The sequence below is a fragment of the Mustelus asterias genome, chromosome 2 (genome assembly GCF_964213995.1).
Source record: "Mustelus asterias chromosome 2, sMusAst1.hap1.1, whole genome shotgun sequence".
Classification (NCBI taxonomy): domain Eukaryota; kingdom Metazoa; phylum Chordata; class Chondrichthyes; order Carcharhiniformes; family Triakidae; genus Mustelus; species Mustelus asterias.
This window is the reverse complement of record NC_135802.1, coordinates 43,509,961-43,531,694: the sequence shown is the minus strand read 5'-3', so window position 1 is coordinate 43,531,694 and position 21,734 is coordinate 43,509,961. Positions and strand designations below refer to the sequence as shown.

General features: G+C 43.1%; 1 protein-coding gene across 15 annotated transcripts in view; it reads left to right on the top strand.

Moving 5' to 3' along the window:
• kiaa1217 (KIAA1217 ortholog) overlaps positions 1–21,734 on the top strand; it is a 583,797-nt gene that overhangs the window by 390,933 nt on the left and 171,130 nt on the right. The window lies entirely within an intron of this gene.

Genomic DNA, 21,734 nt, shown 5'->3' with positions numbered 1-21,734 from the left:
AATTTGGGACAGTTGTTATTCTAATGTTCTCTTGTGTAATTTGGATTTCGAACCTTGTGCGCACTGAATATTTGTGCCAGAATTACATAGTTTTCTTTACTGCAAAAATTGAGAAGCTCTGTAATGTCTATTCCTGCTTTCAAGTGGTTTATAAGTAGAAATGCCAAGGAAATTTTTCTAGTGTATTTTGAAAGTTAATGAGGTCCTTCAAAGTGAACGGTATGGTACTTAAGTATTGGTAACGTTATTGCAGCATTAGTAAAACTTGCTTTTATGTGAGGCTGGAACAACTGTACAGGATTTTCCCCCCGATTTTTAAAATGGGAATGTCCTTTGAAATTAATAACCATAATCATGAAGTCCATTTTAAAAAAAAGTCCAATCCTACACAGGATAATCTCTCACCTTTAAAATTATTTAAGAATCACCTCTTGCTGGAGCAACCATTTGGGGGCTATCTAATTATATGTGACTGCTACACTTGGTCCTCAGCTATTACTCACTGTTCTCCATGTCATAGCTACTCAAGGTTATCGGACCAGGAAACATCAGTGGTTTTATATTAACATTAAATTTTAAATAAATTGCTCATTCTATGATCACTAAAAATTAATTATTTGGAGTAATAGGTAGTAAAATGTATAGTGTAGCTGCAATGCATCAGAACAAGACTATTGAATTCAATTGGGGAAAAACGGATAATGATGAATTGACACTTTTTTTTAATAGCTTAATATTTAAGGGTCTTTTATGTTCTACTGCTTCTAAGTAAACTCATAGTGAAGCCATTCCATATCTTCATTTTACATCCTACTTTTAAGCATGGCTGTTATATTTAATTGGCTATTTTTATCCCAATGAACCTGCGTGCCTTCTGAAACATTTAGTGTTGGCTTTAATAGGCTGTTTAGAGGGGGAAGAAAGGACACTTGCATAACACTGACACACAGAGTAGAGTTTTCTTGATTGACGCTGTCAGATGTCATTGCAGAGTTGAGTGCACCGAGGCTCAGTAACTGGTAAATGTCTGACACCTGAGCTGTGCCACTGACCTTCAGTCCGTGACTTTAGTTGTTGTACTAAATCTGTTTCATTGGATGGAATTTAATGCCTTCTCCTGTGGTGAGTTTGGTGACCCTGCACTGCCACCAATTGAGGCCAATTAAGGGTCTTATCCCACCATTGCTGCATTAACCCAATGGCGGGTTATCATGGGGTAGTAAGAACGGCAAACCTGTGCTTAACCACGGGGGCCCAGCTTTGGGGAGGAGTGGCCCCTGTTGAGAACTACACTCCTCTCTGCTGTCTAATATAGAATCCCTACAGTATAGGAGGCTATTCGGCCCATCGAGTCTGCACCAACTCTCTGACAGAGTATCTTACCCAGGTTCTCTTCCCCTCGAAGCCCACACACTTACCATGGCTAATCCATCTAACCTACACATCTTGGGACACTAAGGACAATTTAGCATGGCCAATCTGCACATCTTTGGTATGTGGGAGGGAACCGGAGCGACCGGGTGGGAACGTGCAAACTCCACACAGTCACCCAAAGCCAGAATTGAACCCAGGTCCCTGGCTCTGTGGGACAGCAGTGCTAACCATCGTGCCACTGTGTTGCCGCAAGGGCCACCAGGCCTTCCCTAAAAGAAGCAGTGTGGACTGGCAAGCAAGACCCCATGGTCTCAAATGCTGCCCATTGTGCGTGATGCCAAAGCATGACAAGGAGACGGTAATGTCATGACTCTAGTTCCCTGTTACAAGAATCCCTTTTCTAAAAAAGTGCTAATGAAGAACTTTCCAAATTACTCGTGGCAGTGGTTCTCTCGCTAACATGTTTAAAGTTTCCCTTTTAGAAAGATGCTAAAGTTTGGCCATGCTCATTTCACTTGGGATCCTTCTAACAAATGGAGGGCAATTCAGAGTTTAATCCCATGAATATAAGAAGGATCTGAACCTAGCTTCCAGAGGTAGAAAATGTGTTTAACAGATTGTGTTAACCCACTATCCTGGGGGGTCCTGACTTTTGAGGCATTTCCCTTTTTAATTGGGTGGTTAGTTTCATATTTCTCTCGAAGCGCTCATTACTGGAAAGTCAACAGATACATTTCAGATGGGACCATTCCACAGAATTGCTTTGAATGCAGTTTCTCTGAAGTGTACGGGAAGTGTTAAATTTCAGGATGTTTGACTGTTTTTCCACACAAAATCGCTGTGTGATTTATATTAAAATGTTACTTTTAACTTAATTCGGGATCTCCTCTCCCACCAAGCACCCTAACCCTCCCACAGCTTGAATTTGGGGAAGAGTAGTTTAAAGTCAGATGATCCAGTCTGTTGCCTGTCTTTATATCAGACCATTGAACCAAGATAACTCTCCATTTTGAAAGCAACAGGGGTTAGTTGTTTTGCCTCGTTTTCTCTATTTTACCCAAGCGCCACTCCATAATGCATGATGGTAAGACCAATCTCCATTTAAAAGCCTCGTTTATTTTCATTTGCACATTGGGTTCCAACTATAGATATTTTTAGCCGGAACCTGGATTTTAAATTAGCGAATGTGGGAGGTTTTGTTTGCACCCAGGGGAAGTAGGATCAAACACGCAATCTTTCAATGGAACATTTGGTTGAATATGCCAATTTGGTTGAATATGCCACAGCTCAACCGAACTTGGCCCCCCCCCCCCCCAATACTTTCTCCTCCATGGAATCTCTGGCCCATCGGAACAATCTGATGGAATGACCAATCAGGTCACTGAAAGATGAACTAACCAGGGCACCAAAATGCTATCCCATTGAGAACCAGTCCCAAAAGTTGGTCTTCATGTGCCTCTGGATGCTGGAGGGAAGGTATTCTGGAAATTCCTTTTGCAGCAGCTTGACGGCCAGTGAGTGGGTGACATTGCAGGGTGCAGTCGAAGGTGAAGCTGACAGCAAATGGAGCACGAGAAGAAGGGGAGAGGATGTGAAGAGAAGAGAGGCTGAAGCTGTGCAGAAAGGTGAAGGGCTGACAGAAATCTCTGATGTGATTGATGTAAATAAGGAAAAGCTACAAGACCGCGACAAATTGAGTAAATTGTCAGGACATTGGGATGTTTAACGGAAGAGCAGAACTGTCGCAGTAAATTAGGAATGTTTGGTCATCATGTCACATGATTTATTGTAAATTTAAAGAGAACATTCTTTAAATGTTCAGCTGGTTTGGCAGCGCCATCTTTGGAGAGAGAAACCGAGTTAAGATTTCTGGTCAAAAGATCTTTCATCAGAACTAGAAGAGGTTAGATTTTAAGCAAGTACAATGATGGAGAAGAAGAGGAGATGAACGATCGGGGAAGTCTGCGAAGGCAGAAGAGATTGAAGGACAAACAGCATGATGGCGCAAGCGTAAAGTGATGATAATGGAACAAGAAGCAACATGTTACCAATTTGAGAACCAGTTCGGCTTGACAAAGGAGGACAATGGGGACTGAGTGGGCCTCCATTCAGAGATGAACAGCGACCCGTCAGACTGGCCTGATTGAAATGGAGTTTTAGACATTGGATGTTTAAATGGATGGAGATTATTAAGGCTGGAAAGTGGAAACTTAAATGGCGGAACTTGCCAGAAGAGTTGCCGATGTAGCTTGGGCATAGGGAGAAAAAGTAGTGAAGAAATCAGTTCTCTGGGCCAGGAACGGCTGAAGCAATGGGTCTTGGAGAGATTCTTTTTCTAAATCTCGAAGGAGGTAGGAGCAGGCTGTCTTGCCACTGGGAAATTGAGGTTGGAGGGTATGCAAGGAATGTGTCCAGAGCAGATGAGGCATTGACAATCTTTGTAACAATAGCTTGATGGTCAGTGGCGGCCATGATCTGGGAGAGGTCGGAAGAGGTGTCCAACACTTGGTGTTCGGTCTCTACTAGGTGGAGTTTTGTTTGCCAAACAACACAATATCACACTTGTTTGAAGACTGTTATTGTTGGATATGAGAACAGAATGCTGCAGGTTCAGAAAGCGATCGATTAGTGAGAGAGGGGAACTAGGAAATCAAGATGTTTGATGTCAAGCTATCAGTTCTCCAGGCAAATCTCCAGAGGAAAATGTCTAGTTGGGTCAAAAATTATGAAGACTGGAGAAAATGTCCACAATGTGGAGCAAGACCCTGGGCCAAAGAAATGGATAATGAGGTGCAGATGCAATTGGAAGCTGAACATTGTGCTGAGTTTTCAATTCAGTGAGCGGTCATGAGGAGATGATACTGAGGGCGAATCATTTGAAGGTCAGAGAGGGGATTATGAAAGTATATGATTTATATTTTGATGAGGGAATGACATTTTTAGTGCGTTTTTATGGTGATTATAATATACATGCAACTGTATTTGAAGCAGTTTAATGATTGGTGCCTAGTTTCATCTCATAAGTGTGAGTCTATCTCTCTGATACAGGGATGTTGACAGTAACCGGCTATTGCAACCAGAGGGTTCTTGTGTCTTTGTGATTCTCGTTCTGCCTGGACCCCTCCGTCTTACTGTTTCTAGATCTTTTCATGGAGAACTGGTAGCGTGACGTTAAACATCTCAATTTCTCTGTTCCACTCAATGATTTTACTGTGTCTCTCTCTGAAGTTGCAGCTCTCCAAACCCGGGTATGAGAGGAATTGGGACTGACCCCTCTGATTCTTGTCACCTTCTCTTCAGGAAAGTGGTGAACAACTGCCCTCTACTTGGTGCCTCTCCACAATTAGCAATGGAGGATCTGTGTTGGGTGGATTGTGATTGCGAAAGTGTATCCACCTACTTTCATACAAAAACCCATCTCTGTGCATGACATCACATCTTAGGCAGTCCCTCAGGATTGAGGATTGCTTCCACTCCGGTTTGATGGATAACCACATAGCAATATGTCGGCTGCATGAAAATGCACATGTGAGAATTCTTTTGCAAATCCCACACTTCGTGCAGTAACACCCAGGGCCCAATTTTCTCGTTTTATTCAAGATATAGATTTAAAAAAGATAATTTTACGGCCTCGCGCATCCTGAAGCCATAAAATCCCAGCCGAGGTCAACAGACCTTTCCATGGTCCGCCTCTCGCCCGCTCCAATTCCCGTGGCGGGCGGGACGGCCTATGTCAGTTTAAAGCCATTTACTTTTCCTTCCTGCAAAGAAAATTGATACTTGTTGACATCAGTGAGGGTGGTGAGGTATTGGGGAAGGTATCAGGGTCAAGGGTGGGTACCGGTAGACAGGAAGGTGGGTTGAAGTGTGTCTACTTCAATGCAAGGAGCATCCGGAACAAGGTAGATGAACTTGGGGCGTGGATTGGTACTTGGGACTACGATGTTGTGGCCATTACGGAGACGTGGGTAGAACAAGGACAGGAATGGTTGTTGGACGTTCCGGGGTATAGATGTTTCAGTAAGTGTAGGGAAGCTGGTAAAAGAGGTGGAGGAGTAGCATTGTTAATCAAGGATAGTTTAACGGCTGCGGAAAGGCACTTCGAGGGGGATCTGCACACTGAGGTAATATGGGCTGAAGGTGAGGAGGTGTGGGATTGAGGGAAAGTTGGCCGATTGGATAGGGAACTGGTTGTCTGATCGAAGACAGAGGGTGGTGGTGGATGGAAAATGTTCGGATTGGAGGCAGATTGCTAGCGGAGTGCCACAGGGATCAGTGCTTGGTCCTCTGCTCTTTGTGATTTTTATTAATGGCTTAGAGGAGGGGGCTGAAGGGTGGATCAGTAAATTTGCTGATGACACCAAGATTGGTGGAGTAGTGGATGAGGTGGAGGGCTGTTGTAGGCTGCACAGTAAATTTGCTGATGACACCAAGATTGGTGGAGTAGTGGATGAGGTGGAGGGCTGTTGTAGGCTGCAAAGAGACATAAATAGGATGCAAAGCTGGGCTGAAAAATGGCAAATGGAGTTTAACCCTGATAAATGTGAGGTGATTCATTTTGGTAGGACTAATTTAAATGTGGATTACAGGGTCAAAGGTAGGGTTCTGAAGACTGTGGAGGAACAGAGAGATCTTGGGGTCCATATCCACAGATCTCTAAAGGTTGACACTCAAGTGGATAGATCTGTGAAGAAGGCCTATAGTGTGTTAGCTTTTATTAACAGGGGTTTGGAGTTTAAGAGCCATGGGGTTATGCTGCAACTGTACAGGACCTTGGTGAGACCACATTTGGAATATTGTGTGCAGTTCTGGTCACCTCACTATGAGAAGGATGTGGAAGCGCTGGAAAGAGTGCAGAGGAGATTTACCAGGATGCTGCCTGGTTTGGAGGGTAGGTCTTATGATGAAAGGTTGAGGGAGCTAGGGCTGTTTTCTCTGGAGCGGAGGAGGCTGAGGGGAGACTTAATAGAGGTTTATAAAATGATGAAGGGGATAGATAGAGTGAACGCTCAAAGACTATATCCTTGGGTGGATGGAGCTATTACAAGGGGGCATAACTATAAGGTTCGTGGTGGGAGATATAGGAAGGATATCCGAGGTAAGTTCTTTACGCAGAGAGTGGCTGGGGTGTGGAATGGACTGCCTGCAGTGATAGTGGAGTCAGACACTTTAGGAACATTTAAGCGGTTATTGGATAGGCACATGGAGCACACCAGAATGATAGGGAGTGGGATAGCTTGATCTTGGTTTCAGATAAAGCTCGGCACAACATCGTGGGCCGAAGGGCCTGTTCTGTGCTGTACTGTTTTATGTTCTATGAGCAGTCTTCACCAAAATGGAAAACTGGAGCAGGTCTCAGCAATGTTGAGTGCAGCCATTTAGCTTGTTATTAAAAGGGGACTTAATAGATGTCATAGATTTTAAAATTTGTTGTGCAAGTTCTCTTTGTTGGGAACTGGTTAGTTCAGTGGACTGCAACATTGTACCGTCATTTCTGAGGCGCGGGTTTAAAAGAAAGATGTGTTTGTGGAACTAGATTTGTAAAGGCTCCTGTGTAATATGTGTTCGGTCTTGGTCCAGTTCCTAGTGCATGTGATTGAATAATAATTTGCCGCTAAGTCAGTATTGATGAATTACTGGCCTTTTCATTCCAAGATGAACTCTCAATCTCCTTTTTGCTAAAATCAAAGCTAGGAAGAGAACCTAGGTATGAAGCGACATCGTGAATGCCAGTCGTTAAAAAATGGATTCTATGTGCAGCTCAACCGCAACAATTTGTATTTATTTAATGTCTTTAATGTAGTGAAATGTGCCAAGATGCTTCATTACATTATCAAATAAAATTTGAAGGTGAACTTATAACTGCAGTGAGGTAGATAAAGTGAGCCCGATTGGTGTCATACTGCTTTTAGTAGCTCTAAGGCAACATGCCCATTACATATCCTTTTATGATTTCAGCTGTTTCTATTTACCGTTGTTGAAACCTCTGTGGTATCTACAAACAGGAACCAGTAATGTGCATATTTTATTTTTCTGTTGTGGAACAAGATAATGATCATTGTACATCCATAAGGAGGATGAGGAACAATTAATTGTTTAACCTGAGTCTCACCATTTAAATGTGATGTCAGGAGAGATGATCAAACGTTTGATAAGAGTTAGGTTTTAAGGAATGTAGTAAAGGAGCAGTGAGGTGTTCAGGCAGAGCGGTTTTGGGAGAGAATTCCTGAACCTGGGACATGGCACCTGAAGGGATATCTGCCAGTGGAGGAGCAATTAAAACCAGGGTTGCTCAACAGGCAGGCTGGAACTGAGTCATTTGATGTATTTTTAAATGAGATGTCATCATAAGGTGGCAAAAAAAATCACCTTTGAGACTAGTAAAATTGATTATGAATATTTACAGCACCAATTCATTGGGAGAACTTCAACAGATGTTTTTGTTGTTGTCTTAAAATTGATTGAAAATCTGTATAAATAGTTGGAGTTGGCCCAATGAAATGCAAGCATAGAGTTTTTGCACATTTTACAAAAGTAGAATTCAGAAATTCATTTGGTCAGCACTGCTGCCTCACAGCACCAGGGACCCGGGTTCGATTCCCGGCTCGGGTCACTCTCTGTGTGGAGTGTGCAAATTCTCCGTGTCTGTGTGGGTTTCCTCCGGGTGCTCCAGTTGCCTCCCACAGTCTGAAAGACATGCTGGTTAGGTGCATTGGCCATGCTAAATTCTCCCTCAGTGTACCCGAACAGGCACCAGACTGTGGCGATTAGGGGACTTTCACAGTAACTTCATTGCAGTGTTAATGTAAGTCTACTTATGACACTAATAAATAAACTTTAAATGGTGCAATGTCTTGTGGGAGTAGCAAAGTGAGTGCCTAAGACTATTGATTTGATTTATTATTGTCACATGTATAGTATACAGTGAAAGTATTGTTTCTTGCGCACTAGACAGACAAAGCATGCCGTTCATAGAGAAGGAAACGAGAGTGCAGAATGTAGTGTTACAGTTATAGCTAGGGTGTAGAGAAAGATCAACATAATGCAAGATAGGTCCATTCAAAAGTCTGATGGCAGCAGGGAAGAAGCTGTTCTCGAGTCAGTTGGTATGTGACCGTAGACTTTTGTATCTTTTTCCCTAAGAAAGAAGGTGGAAGAGAGAATGTCTGGGGTGAGTGGGGTCCTTAATTATGCTGACTGCTTTGCCGAGGCAGCGGGAAGTGTAGACAGAGTCAATGGATGGGGAGGCTGGTTTGCGTGATGGATTGGGCTATATTCACAACCTTTTGAAGTTTCTTGGGGTCTTGGGCAGAGAGGAGCCATACCATGCTGTGATACAACCAGAAAGGATGCTTTCTATGGTGCATCTGTAAAAGTTGGTGAGAGTTGTAACTGACATGCCAAATTTCCTTAGTCTTCTGAGAAAGTAGAGTTGGGGGGCTTTCTTAACTATAGTGTCGACATGGGGGAACCAGACAGGTTGTTGGTGATCTGGACACCTAAAAACTTGAAGCTTTCGACCATTTCTACTTCACCCCCATTGATATAGACAGGGGCATGTTCTCCACTATGCTTCCTGAAGTTGATGACAATCTCCTTCATTTTGTTGACATTGAGGGAGAGATTATTGTTGCTGCACCAATTCACCAGATTCTCTATCTCTTTCCTGTACTCTGTCTCGTCATTGTTTGAGATCTGACCCACTACGGTGGTGTCGTCAGCAAACTTGAAAATCAAGTTGGAAGGGAATTTGGCCACACAGTCATAGGTGTATAAGGAGTACAGTAGGGGGATGAGAACACAGCCTTTTGTTTGCTCAGATGAACTTTAAATGCCTCAGCAGCACCACAACACATGGCCATGGCATTGATTTGCTGCCTGTCTTTATCTTCATTATAGAGTTAAGTAGAAGTGTAGGTAAAATTAACAAAATGCAATAACTGGGGTGAGGTAGTTAAAGTGAGCCCGACTGGTAACATGTTGTTTTCAGTAGCTCCCAGGCAACATATATATTACTTATCTCTTTTGTGACTTCAGCTGTTTCTATTTACTATAGTTGAAACCTCCAGTATCTACAAACAGGAACCACTAATGTGCATATTCCATTTTCTGTACTGTAATATGGTAATGATTGTAGAGCAATACAGAAGAATTCTGAATCTTTTTCATGTCTTAGTCTGAATCCCCCAAGTTCTCCAGCTTGTGTGTCATTTATGTATCTAATTCTACTTGATCATTCCCCACCCAACCCCCTAACCCAAATTAATTTTGGTCACTCTGCATGGCAATTGAAATAAATTGTTTTTGAATGTGATAATGTTTAGTCTGTTCCTCGGCACAGTTTTTCCGTAAGCCAGTGCACCAATTCATTGCAAACTGTTCTGTAAGGTGCTGTGTAAATGCACACTTTTCAGTGTGGAACTGGGCTATGTATAACTGCAGGATTATATGCTTGATTCCTGAATCAGCTAATTTCCCTTTAGGTTGAAAGACAGGCGGCAAAATTGGCCTCAGCACCTTGAACTTGGGAGAAAATAATCGCCTTGCTGTTCCGGTCAATATTATGATCATTGGCAAAATTCTGCCCTGAGTATAGGAGGAGACTTGTGTGGATCTCCATTATTATGCCATAGGAACTTCACTCAGCAAGGTGATTGGCCAACGTTTTGGCTTGCTCTCTGACGAAGAATGGAAAATCTTGATTATTCCAGCAAAATGTTAGGCTGTTGCAACACTGGTGATTAGCATGACCATCTAACCTAAAAAAAATTAATATAAATTGAGAGAAAGGAAATTGAAACATTGATGATTAACAGAGGAAGACATCTGACACGAAATCTGTGCCGATGACCTTTGGTTCCGTAAATGTCTAATTTATAGCAAGTATTTCGACTTCATTTAAGCCTCCTATCTGCAGAGGAAGCAACCAACATTTCTGAGAAAGGAGTTTCTCCAGTTTTAGGTATTAACTTCTCTTTGGGATAAATCCACTCAGAGCATAAAATGTTGACTAAGTTATCATCAGTAGCTACCAGATGTTTTCTTTTTAAACTGTAAGCCCATCAAACTAATTTTAGTCATACATTCATCAAACCTGGTGATTGTTAGTTAAGTCCAGATGCAAATTGAAATAAAAAGTCTGAAATTTAGTTCTAGTGCTGCTAGGTCTTGGCATGGGGGAAGAAATGAAGACATATCTCTTAAATGATCCCAAGCTTATTCTGAGTCTGTGGCCCCTGTTTCTCAACTCGCCAGCATCTACCCTGCAAGCCACTTTTCAATGAGGTTGCCTTTCATTCTTCTAACCTGTAAGGAATAAAGGCTCGATCTACCCCATCTCTCAAAGATTAAGTCCCTCTTTCCAGGAAGAGTGTAGCAAACCTTTTGATAAATTTCCACTAAGGTCAGAGACCAAAACTGTATACAATTCTCTGGATATAGTCTCACCAGTGATCTATACAATTGCAATAAGACTTCTCTACTATTATACTTCAATCCCATTGCAGTGAAGGCTAACCTATTATTTAATTCCTGAATTGCTTGCTGGACCTGAATGTTATCTTTCTGTGATTTGTGCAGAAGGATCTGGATGTCTTCTAAGTCCCAACATTTCCTAGTCTCTCATGACGTAAAATACAAATTTCTATTTTTTCTACCAAAGTGAATAACTTTTCTGCACATTCTGTTTAATCCTTCGCGTTTTTGTCTGTTCACTGACCCTGTCTAAAGCCTTTTGCTGTCACTTTGTATCCTTAGAAACCCTACGGCACAGAAAGAGGCCATTCGGCCCATCGAGTCTGCACCAACCACAATCCCACCCAGGCCCTACCCCCCCATATCCCTACATATTTACCCACTAATCCCTCTAACCTACGCATCCCAGGACACTAAGGGCAATTTTAGCATGGCCAATCAACCTAACCCGCACATCTTTGGACTGTGGGAGGAAACTGGAGCACCCGGAGGAAACCCATGCAGACATGAGGAGAATGTGCAAACTCCACACAGATAGTGACCCAAGCCGGGAATCGAACCCAGGTTCCTGGACTGTGAAGCAGCAGTGCTAACCACTGTGCTACCGTGCCGCCCACAGCATCCTCTTCACAGCCTACTTGCCCACTAAGTATTACGCAGTCAGCAAGCTTAGATACATTTCACTTGATCCTTTGATATGGATTGCAGATAGCTGGGGCCCAAGCACTGATCCTTGTGGTACCCCACTTGCCACTGCCTGACGACCTGAAAATGATCCACTTATTTTTGCCCATTTAAGCAATTCTTATTCCATACTAATTGATTACCCATAATTCCATTTGCCCCAAGTTTCTGCAACACTCATTGGGCAGGATTTTCCTGCCGCACTTGCCCCAGTGCCGGAAAATCCCACCCAAGATCGATGGACCTTAGCATGGGCCGTGTTCTGCCCACTATGATTCCTGTGGCAGGTGGGACAGGAAATTTCTGCCCATGGAATTTTTTTTGAAAATCAAAATTCATTCCATCCACAGGTTCTTCTTTATTCACCCTGCTAGTTACATTCTCAAACTTGGTTTGATTTTGATTCGATTTACTTTTGTCACATGTATTAGCATACAGTGAAAAGTATTGTTTCTTGCATGCTATACAGACAAAACATACCGTTCATAGAGAAGGAAATGAGAGAGTGCAGAATGTAGTGTTACAGTCATAGCTACAGTGTAGAGAAAGATCAACTTAATGTGAGATGGGTCCATTTAAAAGTCTAATGGCAGCGGGGAAGAAGCTGTTTCTTGAGTTGGGTTGGTATGTGACCTCAGACTTTTGTATCTTTCTCCCAATGGAAGAAGGTGGAAGAGAGTATGTCTGGGGTGCGTGGGGTCCTTGATTAAATCAATTTGTCAGCATGATTTCTTTTTCATACATCCTTGTTAATCCTGCCCATCATATGACGTTATCGAATTCCTAATAACAGATTATTCTAGATTTTTTTCCTACTGCTGATGTGAGTTATATTGTTAGCAAAAGGTGATTGGTGGTAATTATAGTTGTCCTGTGGCATCTATCTGTTCTTATTGATTAGCCTGTTTATTGGTATATTGAAGGATTTCCCTTGCCTATCGTGCATGTGAGGAATACATTCATTTGAAGAATGAGGAACTTCAGGTTTTAATGATTGTGTTATCAAGTTAAAATGTCTCAAGCACTTGACACAATGAATTACTTGAGAAATTAAATGTTTGCTTATCTAGAATTACTTAACAAATTTCAACGCTTGCAACATATCACTGAATGGAGTTAATAATTTTCAAATTCAAGATCAAGCTGATTTCATTCTTGCTGTGACTGTGAAAAAAGGATTGAACTTGTGTCACATAATTTTAGTCATTAAAGAACTCCCTGTTGAGGAACTGCTGGCACGCCATATCATTGCAATTACACTGAGTAATTAGAAGGAATTAGCTTGACAATGTGTTGAATACAATGAAAAGAAATTCTTGGACTTGCATTTCCAACCTCATTTCAATGTTTTAATTCTATTTATTGAATTTGCAAAGGCGGATAATTTAATGACTTGAGTTTTTCTGACTGTAACACTGGGAGTATGCCATTAATGACAGAATAATGGAGCAAGTCCTTGAGCCCGCTCTGCCATTTAACAAGGTGATGGCTGATCTTCGGACCTCTAATCCCCATTCCTATCCTCGTATCCCTTGATTCCCTTTGCACTGAAAAGTCTTATCGATCTCAGACTTTAACTGACTAAGTGTCCACAGCCTTCTGGGTTAGATAATCTCAAAGGTACACATGAATTGGTCACCATTCGAGGGCATGGGCTAATCCATCTGGCTCATTTAGCAAATGGAGAACGTAACAACAACATGAGTAGAAATAGGCCCTGGATGGGCCCTATGATTCCTCAAGCCTGCTTCACCATTCAGTATGATTACGTCTAATCTTCTGCCTAACTTCATGTCCCCACCATCTCCTCATATTATTTAATTTGGGACCAAATATCTACCTTTAACCTTAAATATATTCGATGACGGCACACCCACAACCCACACTGGGGTAGAGAATTCCAAAGATTCACACCCATTGAGTGATTGTCGAGCGGTGTTCATTCATCCATTGTCGCAGCGTCTGCATAGTTTCCCCAATGTACCATGCCTCGGGACATCCTTTCTTGCAGGAAACTATGCAGACGCTGCGACAACGGATGAATGAACACCGCTCGACAATCACCAGGCAAGACTGTTCTCTTCCTGTTGGGGAGCACTTCAGCGGTCACGGGCATTCGGCCTCTGATATTCGGGTAAGCGTTCTCCAAGGCGGCCTTCGCGACACACGACAGTGCAGAGTCGCTGAGCAGAAACTGATAGCCAAGTTCCGCACACACGAGGACGGCCTCAACCGGGATATTGGGTTCATGTCACACTATTTGTAACTCCCACAGTTGCGTGGACCTGCAGAGTTTCACTGGCTGTCTTGTCTGGAGACAATACACATCTTTTTAGCCTGTCTTGATGCTCTCTCCACTCACATTGTTTTGTTTCTTAAAGACTTGATTAGTTGTAAGTATTCGCATTCCAACCATTATTCATGTAAATTGAGTCTGTGTCTTTATAAGCCCTGTTTGTGAACAGAATTCCCACTCGCCTGAAGAAGGGGCTTGCAGCTCCGAAAGCTTGTGTGGCTTTTGCTACCAAATAAACCTGTTGGACTTTAACCTGGTGGTGTTAAACTTCTTACTAAATGATTGACCCCAGTGCGGCTGTGTAGACTGTGTCCCCGTGTTCTCGATACCCTTGCCAGGGGAAACTAGCTCTTAGTATCTGACCTGCCAAGCCCCTTCAGAGTCTTGCAAGTTTCAATGAGTTCACCCCTCATTTGTCTAAACTCCAGAGAAAATGGACCCAATTTCCTCAGCCTCTCATCATAGGAACCAATCGAGTAAACGTTACCTAATTTTGCTGTCAGCCCCATAGGTTGAGAAAATCTGTCTTGTGTGATATAAAAGTACCTTTTAGGAATGGTATTTAAATTTCCTTGTGTGAGAAAGAACATACACACAATTGTTACAAAGATGTGCGGGTTAGGTGGATTGACCATGCTAAATTGCCCCTTACTGTCAGGGGGACTAACTAGGATAAATGCATGGATTGTGGGGCTGTGCCCTAGGTGGGATTGTGGTCAGTGTAGACTTGATGGGCCGAATAGCCTCCCTCTGCACTGTAGGATTCTATGACTCTATGTTATGCTGGGCTGGCAGGGAGTCCAAGGGACTGATTCCAGACTGGAATCACATGTAGCCAAACCTGATCCAGGTGCATGTCCTTTCCCTTTAGTCTGAACCAATTAGTTTTTGTTAATTTAGCATCCTGAGGTAATTTGTTTTCAGATTCTAGGTGCAAATTACAGTTGCATTGAATTTAGTTTCACCACTTGCATGTTGGGATTTGGACCTCTGGGTTGTCAGTCTCTTACCATACACTGGATTTTTGAAAGTTGCTCAACGTAAATGACCAGGATATTACCTATCCCAGAATGCAAAAAGAAACAAAGGTGAAGATTTGTGACGCACAAACAATCATTGTGGGAGGTGCACTGATGATACAGATGCATTTTGGAAAGAAGAATGAGGGGAAGCATTACTAAATTGTACAATTTTAAAGGAGGTTCAGAAATTGAGACCAGTAGTTTATGCACGCAAGTCTTTGAAGGTCCAGAGCAAGTTAATTTTGTAAAAATGAATAGCCTGGATCCACTACAGTTTGACTATCACTGCAACAGGTCCACAGCAGACGCCATCTCCCTGGCCCTGCACTCAACCCTGGAACACCTAGATAACAAAGACACTTAATATAGACACCTATTTATTGACTACAGCTTAACCTTCAACACCATAATTCCCATGAAACTCATCTCCAAACTCAGTGGCCTGGGGCTCGGTCCCTCCCTCTGCAATTGGATCCTGAACTTCCTAACCAACAAACTACAGTCAGCAAGGATAGGCAACAACACCACCTCCATGATCCTCCTCGGCAGTGGTGCCCCACAAGGTTGTGTCCTCAGCCTCTTACTATATGCCTTATACACCTATGACTGTGTGGCCAAATTTCTCTCCAACTCGATTTTCAAGTTTGCTGAATGCACCACCCTAGTGGGTCGGATCTCAAACAATGACGAGGCAGAGTACAGGAATGAGATAGAGAATCTGGTGAACTGGTGCAATGACAATAATCTCTCCCTCAATGTCAACAAAACGAAGGAAATAGTCATCAACTTCAGAAGCTTAGTGGAGAACATGCCCCGTCTAAATCAACGGGGACGAAGTAGAAATGATCGAGAGCTTCAAGGTTTTAGGTGTCCAGATCACCACCAACCTGTCCTGGTCCCGCCATGCCAACGCTATCATTAAGAAAGCCCACCCACACCACTTCTTTCTCAGAAGAGTAAGAAAATTTGGCATGTCAGCTACGACTCTCACCAACTTTTACAGATGCACCATAGAAAGCATTCTTTCTGGAGGTATCACAGCTTGGTATGGCTCCTACTCTGACCAAGGCTGCAAGAAGCTACAAATGGTTCATAGAAATCATAGAAACCCTACAGTGCAGAAGGAGGCCATTCGGCCCATCGAGTCTGCACCGACCACAATCCCACCCAGGCCCTACCCCCACATATTTACCCACTAATCTACGCATCCCAGGATTCTAAGGGGCAATTTTTAACCTGGCCAATCAACCTAACCTGCACATCTTTGGATGTGGGAGGAAACCGGAGCACCCGGAGGAAACCCACGCAGACACGAGGAGAATGTGCAAACTCCACACAGACAGTGACCCGAGCTGGGAATCGAACCCGGGACCCTGGAGCTGTGAAGCAGCAGTGCTAACCACTGTGCTACCGTGTCAGAGAGCTGATCTTGTGAACATAGCTCAGTCCATCACACAAACCAGCCTCCCATCCATTGACACTGTCCACACTTCCCGTTGCCTCGGAAAAGCAGCCAGCATAATCAGGGACTGCACGCACTCCGGATGTACTCTCTTCCACCTTCTTCCGTCGGGAAAAAGATACAAAAGTCTGAGGACACGTACCAACTGACTCGAGAACAGCTTCTTCCCTGCTGCCATCAGACGTCTGAATGGACCTACCTTATATTAACTTGATCTTTCTCTACACCCTAGCTATGACTGTAACACTGCATTCTGCACCTTCTCCTTTTCTTCTCTATGAACAGTATACTTTGTCTGTAGAGCGCACAAGAAACAATACTTTTCGCTGTATACTAATTCATGTTACAATAAATCAAAGAATGATAAATGGAATATAAAATTGAGAAAGTTAATTGCTAAACCTTTGTGTATCATTAGTTATGCCTCATCTGCAGTAGTGTGTCCAATTCTTTAAGTGGGATGACAAGGTCTTGGAAAAGATTCCAAAGAGATTCACTAAACTTGCTTATTTGTCTTGTGAGGAAAGGTTGAGCAGGTTGGGCCGATGCACATTAGAGTTTAGAAGAATACTGAAACATCAGATTCTGAGGGGGCTTAACAGTTTAGATGCTGAGAAGATGCTCTCTCTTGTCGGGGAATCTGGATCTAGTGGACACAGTTTCAAAATTAGGTCTCTCCCATTGAAGATAGGGATGAGGAGGAATTATTTCCGAAGGTTTTGGTGTTTGAATTCTCTTCCAGAGATCAGTGGAGGCTGCAGTCATTGAAGGCTGAGTTGGACAGAATTTTGAGGGTCAAAGGTTATAGGGGACAAGCAGGAGAATGGAGTTAAAGGGTGGAATTTTCCACCAGCCGGAATGTCCACTCCCACCGATGTCAATGGACTTCTGACTGACTTGCCACGTTCTCCAGCTCCACCCCTCTCTATGACATGAAATTCAACCCAAGATCACCACAATCTTATTGAATGATGGAGCAGGTTTGAGGGGCCAAGTAGTTTATTCCTGCTCCTGTTTCTCATGATCTCATGCAAAATGGTACAAGAGATGAGATACTTCTGATATCTAAAGAGATTAGGTTTTGTTCTTGGAGCGGAGGTGGTTAAATGGGGGTTTTTAGAGGTGTAGAGGGGAGTTGAAAGTGTCAATAGAAACTCTTTCAATTGACAGGTGGGTTGATAATCAGAGTACATAGACTTAAGGTAATTTGCAAAAGAACCAGAGGAGAGATGAGATTTTTTTTAAAGCAGCTTGGGAGTCTGTCTTCTGAGGAAGCACTTGAGGAAACAGAATTTTCAGCTGGAATAATGTCAGAGAGCTGATCTTGAAGCAAGATTATAAATGCATGGAAAACATAAGTCCAAAATTTACAGTTCTGAAGAATGTACAGGGACCTGGAAGTTCATTTGCATGGATCTTTGAAGGACATATGGAGAGAATGATTAGTTTAAAAGTTTATTAGTGTCACAAGCAGTCACATTAACACTACAATGAAGTTACTGTGAAAATCTCCTAGTTGTCACACTCCGGCGCCTGTTTGGGAACACCGAGGGAGAATTTACCATGGCCAATGCACCTAACCTGCACAGCTTTGGACTGTGGAAAGAAACCGGAGCACCCGGAGGAAAACCACGCAGACGCTGGGAGAACGTGCAGATTCCGCATAGTGACCCAAGCCAGGAATCGAACCCAGGTCCCTGGTGCTGTGAGGCAGCAGTGCAAACCCCTGTGCTCCGTGCTGCCCATTAGCAAAGCATATTGAATCTTGGTGTTATAAATAGAGGCACTGAATACCAAAGTAGGGAAGTTATGCTGAACCTGTGTCAAACTTTGATTAGATCACAACTAAAGTCCTGGTCACCACACTTTAGGAAGGATATGACTCTATAATTTTCTCTGACTAATTGCCTTTGAAAAGATGGTGATTAACTGCCTCTCAAACTGTTGCAATTCAGGTGCTGAAGGTGCTCAGACTGTGCTATTGGTTAGAGAACTCCAGGATAATCCTGCAATGCTTAAGCAACAGTCCTTATATTTCCAAGGCAGAATGGTGTGTGATTTGAAGGAGCACTTCATCCTAAATGAATATTTCTCATCAGTATTTACTGTTGAGAAAAGCATGGATGTTAGGGAACTTGGGGAAATAAATAGTGATGTCTTGAGGAGTGTACATATTACAGCTGGAAATCATAAAGCGCATCAAGGTAGATAAATCCCCAGGGCCTGATGAAGTGTATCCCAGGACATTGTGGGAGGCTAGGGAGGAAATTGCGGGTCCCCTAGCTGAGATATTTGAATCATCGATAGCTACGGGTGAGCTGCCTGAAGATTGGAGAGTGGCAAATGTTGTGCCTTTGTTTAAAAAGGGCTGCAGGGAAAAGCCTGGGAACTACAGGCCAGTGAGCCTCACATCTGTGGTGGGTAAATTGTTGGAAGGTATTTTGAGAGACAGGATCTACAGGCATTTAGAGACCCAAGGACTGATTAGGGACAGTCAGCATGGCTTTGTGAATGGAAAATCATGTCTCACAAATTTAATTGAGTTTTTTGAAGGGGTAACTAAGAAGGTAGATGAGGGCAGTGCAGTTGATGTTGTCTACATGGACTTTAGCAAGGCCTTTGACAAGGTACTGCATGGTAGGTTGTTGCATAAGGTTAAATCTCACGGGATCCAGGGTGAGGTATCTAAATGGATACAAAATTGGCTTCTTAACAGAAGCCAGAGGGTGGTTGTAGAGAATTGTTTTTCAAACTGGAGGCCTGTGACCAGCGGTGTGCCTCAGGGATCAGGGCTGGGTTCACTGTTATTTGTCATTTTATATTAATGATTTGGATGAGAATATAGGAGGCATGGTTAGTAAGTTTGCAGATGGCACCAAGATTGGAGGCATAGTGGACAGTGAAGAAAGTTATTTCCAATTGCAACAGGATCTTGATCAATTGGGCCAGTGGGCTGACGAATGGCAGATGGAGTTTAATTTAGACAAATGCGCGATGATGCATTTTGGTAGATTGAACCAGGGCAGGACTTGCTCAGTTAATGATAGGGCGTTGGGGAGAGTTACAGAACAAAGAGATCGAGGGGTACATGTTCATAGCTCCTTGAAAGTGGAATCACAGGTGGACAGGGTGGTGAAGAAGGCATTCGACATGCTTGGTTTCATCGGTCAGAACATTGAATACAGGAGTTGGAATGTCTTGTTGAAGTTGTACAAGACATTGGTAAAGCCACACTTGGAATACTGTGTGCAATTCTGGTCACCCTATTATACAAAGGATATTATTAAACTAGAAAGAGTGCAGAAAAGATTTACTAGGATGATACCAGGACTTGAGGGATTGAGTTCTAAGGAGAGGCTGGATAGACTGGGACTTTTTTCTCTGGAGCGTAGGAGGCAGAGAGGTGATCTTATAGAGGTCTACAAAATAATGAGGGGCACAGATCAGCTAGATAGTTAATATCTTTCCCCAAAGGTCGGGGAGTCTAAAACTAGCAGGCACAGATTTAAGGTGAGAGGGGAGAGATACAAAAGTGTCCAGAGGGGCAATTTTTTCACACACAGGATGGTGAGTGTCTGGAACAAGCTGCCAGAGGTAGTAGTAGAGGCGAGTACAATTTTGTCTTTTAAAAAGCATTTAGATAGTTACATGGGCAAGATGGGTATAGAGGGATATGGGCCAAATGCGGGTAATTGGGATTAGCTTAGGGGTTTTAAAAAAAAAAAAGGGCAGTATGGACAAGTTGGGCCGAAGGGCATGTTTGGATGCTGTAAACCTCTATGACTATGACTTGGTTTTCCCATACACCTGCTACATATGTCCTTCTTGCTGTAGAGATTTTGTGTTTAGAAGGTACTTTTGTAAAAGCCTTGGCACGCAATTGCAACCAATCCTATAGTTTTTAAAAGTTTTTACAGTTATTAGTGTTACAAGTAGGCTTACATTAACACTGCAATGAAGTTACAGTGAAAATCCCCTAGTTGCCACACTCTGGTGCCAGTTCAGGTATATTGAGGGAGAATTTAGCATGGCTAATGAATGTACAGTGATTAGCACTGCTGCCTCACAGCGTCAAGGACCCGGGTTCAATTCTCGGCTTGGGTCACTGTCTGTGTGGAGTTTGCACGTTCCCCCTGTGTCTGTGTGGGTTTCCTCCGGGTGCTCCGGTTTCCTCCCACAATCTGAAAAACATGCTGGTTAGGTGCATTGACCCGAACAGGCGCCGGAGTGTGGCAACTAGGGGAATTTCACAGTAACTTCATTGCAGTGTTAATGTAAACCTTACTTGTGACTAATAAATAAACTAAAGAAAAACTAACCACGTCTTTCAGACTGTGGGAGGAAACTGGAGCACCCGGAGGAAACCCATGCGGACACAGGGAAAACATGCAGACTCTGTACAGATAGTGACCCAAGCTGGGAACTGAACCTTGGTTCTGTGAGGCAGTCATGCTGACCACTGGGCCACCATGCCACTCTGTTGTAAACATGATTCCCTGGTGATGGAGGGAGTGAGTGTTTAAAGTGTTGAATTGGGTGTCATTTGGGTGTTCTCGATGGTGTCGGTCTTCAAGTGTTGTTAGAGTTCCACTGGTCGAGGCATGTAGAGATTATTCCATTGCGTCTATTGTCTTGCAGGTGGATGATAGGCTTTGGAGAGTTGGGAGGGGGACGCAGGGGTCTGTGTTGGGGCCTCGATTTTTTACAATTTATATCAATACCTTAGATGAACAGAGTGAAGGATTGGTAGCTAAATTTGCAGTTGACACAAAGATAGTAAGAAAGTATGTTGTGAAGAAAGCATGAGGAGGTTGAGTGAGTGGACAAAAATCTGGCACATGGGGTATAGTGTGGAAACAATGAAGTTGTTCACTTTGCCAGGAAGAATAAAAAAGCAGAGAGCAGCTGTACAATTCTGAGGTGCTGAAGGATCTGAGTGTTTTTGTGCTTAGTTTGTGCACAGGTACAGCGAGTAATTAAGAAGGCTAATAAGGCTATCCTTTATTACAAGAGGAATGGAACATAAAAGATGTTATGCTTCAGTCATACGTGATGTGGAGATGCCAGTGTTGGACTGGGTTGGACAAGATGAGAGGTCACACGATACCAGGTATAGTCCAACAGTTTATTTGAAATCACAAACCTTCGGAACACTGCACCTTCGTCAGGTGAAGTCGAAGGACCTGATGAAGGAGCAGCACTCCAAAAGCTTGTAATCTCAAATAAACCTGTTGATCAGTTTTGCATGACATTGGTGAGATCACGTCTCAAATACTGTGTGCAGTTTCAGTCTCAAAGAACAAAGAACAATACAGCACAGGAACAGGCCCTTCGGCCCTCCAAGCCCACGCCGCTCCCTGGTCCAAACTAGACCATTCTTTTGTATCCCTCCATTCCCACTCCGTTCATGTGGCTATCTAGA